Source organism: Arachis ipaensis, chromosome B04, assembly GCF_000816755.2.
Source record: "Arachis ipaensis cultivar K30076 chromosome B04, Araip1.1, whole genome shotgun sequence".
Classification (NCBI taxonomy): Eukaryota; Viridiplantae; Streptophyta; class Magnoliopsida; order Fabales; family Fabaceae; genus Arachis; species Arachis ipaensis.
The window spans coordinates 47,256,927-47,261,330 of NC_029788.2; the positions used below are offsets into that span (position 1 = coordinate 47,256,927).

At 37.9% G+C, this 4,404-nt stretch overlaps 1 pseudogene; it reads left to right on the top strand.

Moving 5' to 3' along the window:
* The window catches only part of LOC107636447, a 4,597-nt pseudogene continuing 673 nt past the window's right edge, over positions 481 to 4,404 (top strand).

A 4,404-nucleotide genomic window follows, 5' to 3' on the forward strand; every position in this document is an offset into this window, starting at 1 on the left:
GATACGAATACTTTAATAGGATTAGGTTTTTGATTGGAGTTACGGATCTCAAGAAATTGAAGTCGAAAGGTTTATGTTTCCATGAAATTTACGCTCTCTCTCATTCGATTTCTCTCTTTCTTATTTCCTTTCCTTATGGTTCAGTGACAAGAAGATAATATTATTATCTAGGCTCCATTATAATTAAAGCAAGTAAAATAAATAAATAACATAATATTAAAATTATATTACCATTTATTTTACTTTGGGGATCGAAGTCGACTCGTCAAAATAAAACTAATCACTTTAAAATATTATTTTGAAAAAAACTGGCATTAGTGTAAAAATTAGAGTTATTACAAGCTACATGGGCAGAGATATGATGTCATGGCCCGAACCTGGCCATGACTGGCGCTCAAGGGACAAGTCCCTCAGCAAGCCAAACGACCAAAATTTCAGAAAAACGGACAGAATCTCCTCTGTTTCTAGGACCTTACCAACATGAATATTAATTCCCTGTATCAACTGGAGCAAAAGAAAGTTCAGAAGCTGTTGCTTCCTGGAATTCAAGGATCTGGAACTAGCACCATATTTAAGCAAGTATGGTTTCTATTGCAAAATATTTAGACATGGGAATAACTTCTGGTATAAGCATCTAAGTTATTTAGAATGGCATTAGAAGAGCGACCCTTTTGGGCCCTAGTTAGTATATGCAAGTGTTGAAACAAATTCATTTCAGATATTTGTAAAATTACTGATGAGAAAATATTGGCTTAGAATAGTAGTCATGAGTAGGCTTTTGTTATAGTTTTTGATTGTTTTCATGTGACATCATTCTTATTTTGTGGTACTCTTGTAATTGCTGAGTAGGCAAAATTTTTGTATGGAAACAAATTTACTACTGAAGAGCTGCAAGATATTAAATTAATGATCCAGAGTAACATGTATAAATATCTTAACATTTGCTTGATGGAAGAGAGTGCTTTGAGGAACAGGCTATATCTAGAATGAGTGGACAAGGTTCACCTGGTGAAACTATAGAACCAGGTAATATTTCATGATATGGTAATTTCTACTGAAGTTTTGACATAACATGTTTACTGGATAGCTAGTTGAAGATGTAAGAACCCGCGTTTTCACGTAAAACTATTTTAATAAAATAATCTTAGTACCCGGAATAGATTTCAAATTTTAGAAGTTTTAATTTGAAAATAAAAATGTGAAATTTGATTTCAGTGAATTTTTCTGAGCTGGAAAATGTATTTCTTTCGAAAAGTTTTTGTAAAAATGCGTACTGACACTTAAGCTGGCAGTACCGGCTCTAGACTGTCTAGTATCGCGTATTTTGGAAAATAATATTTTGAAGATTGATTTATTGTTTTGAAAGGAGAAAAATAATTTAGAATCGAAGACCGGGCACTAATCTTAAAGGTTTTGACCCAAAGTGGGCCAAACGGAACAAAAACACTTAGCGGGTTGGACCAGGCCCAAGTGGGGCCAAGTCCAACATATATAACCCTCATTAAATGAGGTTTTCAGCTCATTTCCACCCAAATGAGAGAGGGAGGCGCGGTTTTAGGGGAAGAGAGGAGAAGAGAGATTTTACTTTTCACCTCCACCTTCCGGAAGCCATAACTTTTGATCCGGAGCTCTGATTGACGAACCGTTAGCGGCCACGCGAAGTGCTCATCAAGCTCTACGTTTATATTCAAGAAAATCTGGTAAGAACTCGAAGATCTCACCCCAGTTTCCAGCCCTAGCAGTTCTACATTTTTAAGTTTAGTTTTTGAGTAGATTTTGTGATTTTGCTTGTTTAGGTGATCTCTAGTAGTGGGTAAATATTAGATTTTACCCCAAATCACGTTGGGTGAGGTAAGGTTTCTCTAAACCTTTGTGTTTAGTTGTTTTGTGTATATTAGGTTTTGATGTTGTTATATATATGTGATATTAGATTGAGTTTTGGTGTTTGTTGGAGTTGATTGAGGCGTTGGAGCAAGCTTGGTGGCTTCGTTTGATGTTTGGAACGTTTTGGGAATCGACCGAGGTATGGGTTCAGTTTCCTTTATGTAATATGTAATGTTTATGGACACCTAGGCTAGTTGACCCTAAGATAGGATTAAATGTTGTTGGTGTATGAATATTTATATGTGAATTGATGATAATTGTGGGTTATATTGGATTATTGTGGTTGAGGATGATTATTGGGAATTGTGGTGTTAATGAGTATTGATGACTAGTGTTGTTGATGAGGTTGTTGGTATTTAAGGATTGATGATGAATAGTGATGTTGGTATTTAATGATTATAAAGATTTATGGGGAATATTGATGTTATTGGTGCTAATTATAAATTGTGATGTTGGTTGATGTTGGTGAGTGTGTATGTTGAGTGTGGTGATATGAACATGGATAATGATTCATAACGTTGAGGTTAGGTGATGAGGATTTTGAAGTAGTTGTTGATGTTTGATGTTGGTTAAAGATTATTTATGATGGTTTTGGATGTTGATGAGTAAGGAATTTGATGGTATTGAGTAGTGTAATTGGGATTATGGATGGTTGAGTTGGAAAAGGAAGGGTATGGACTTTTATGTTGTTTTGGTAATGTTTGGGTTGTGGTTGGTTTAGTTTTGAATTGTGAATTTTTGGAAAAATTGGAGTTTTGAGGCCTTTGGTAAAAATGGATTTTTGGTGAAATTTATCTAATCATAACTTTTGCCTCAATTTTCAAAATCGGATGGAATTTATCTAGAATTAAAGATTTTTGAAAATCCTTTAAATCGATATAAAGTTTGAAAAATTTAGAATTTTGTAGAGGAAGTTATGATCATTCAAATTTGGTGTTAAAAATCTGAAATTCTGCAAAGTTGCAGAATTTCAGGATTTTCTGATATGTGCGCACACACATCCTTATGCGCACGTACAACCCTGCGAAAATTCTATTCTGTGTGGACGCACACCAATGTGCGTACGCACAAGCGAGGGAAAGGGCTCTGGTGGCAACGCTAGCATAGGTTGTGCGCGTGCACATCAATGAAGAATTACGACCTGTGCGGACGCACAGCCCTGTGCGCACGCACAAGTCGTGAAGGGACGTCTGTTAGGGGCGCTCGCACAGCTTGTGTGAGTGAACAGACTTTATAAATTTTAGTACCTGTGCATACGCATACCCATGTGCGTTCGCCCACTTTCAAAATCTTCCTGGGCCTGAGCACCCACACCCCTGTGCGGACGCACACGCCCTGTTTCATAAATTTAAACATTGTTTTCAACTAATTCACCTTCCCAACAAGGTTGTAAGCTTCTATAACACCATTTTAAAGTTTTTGGGCTTACTTTTGAGTATGGGAATATGGGAAATAAGCTAAGGGTTGTAGTCGATGATTATTATGAAATATTAGAGAATGGAGGCTTAGGTTTCTGGTGTACTGAGGATGGGTTGGTAGAGTGAGAATGAGGAATAGAAATGTTGAATTAACAGTGGTTGATATGAGTCGAGGACTTTGAATGAGATGAAGGATCCATGATATAATGAAAATGTTTTGAAAACCAGTACACTACTTTTTATTGAAATTAGGAGACACTTTGCGCCCGGGCAGGGGCTGAGGTTGGATCCGGCCTGTTCGAGGTAGCGACGGCGGCGTAAGGGCTGTGGTTCGTCCCGCTTGCGCTTAGATGTGAGGTCGGTGGCAATAGATCCCGCTCTCATCCCTTCGGATCTGTAGAGCGTGTAGGCGCCTGTACCTGGACAGTAATCCGAGCACTATATCTCGGGGGCTCCCATATGAGAATTTCGAAGGGCGACGTCCCCATGGAGATGTGTCGGGTTGGCAGTTGAACCAACATGTGATATCACAGCCAATAGGGCAGACATTCATCATGTGCATCTTCTATATGCTTGCTTGCTTTGTTTACTTGAGTTTACCTAATTGTATAACATGCCTATCTGCTTCTATATGAATATTATTTGTGTTTTACTTGGTTGTATTAATTGTGATTCTCTGGTGCTGTGGAGGTTAGGTAGCGGTGGTGATGGGATCGCACGGAGGTTAGGTTGGCGAGGGCTGTGGGATACAGTGGTGTGATTAGTATTAGTTAGAAATCTCCTAAGTTAGAAAACTCTGCTTATGGTTTATGGTTTAAGTTCTGTATATATTATTTACAATTGTCCTAAGCTTGGATATCCGTATGTGATGTGAAGTTCTAGGATTGCCTTTGGCGTCCCGAAGTCTTACATCTTACATCATTGGGCACTGTTACCATACTGAGAACTTCCAGTTCTCATTCCATACTTTGTTGTTGTTTTCCAGATGCAGGTCGTAATCTACTTCGGTAAGATTGCGGATATGGTAACTGAGCGAAGTATGGTTCGTTCCTTGTTTATTTCTGTTTTACTTTCGTCATAGTATTCTCTCACCTTTTGTATA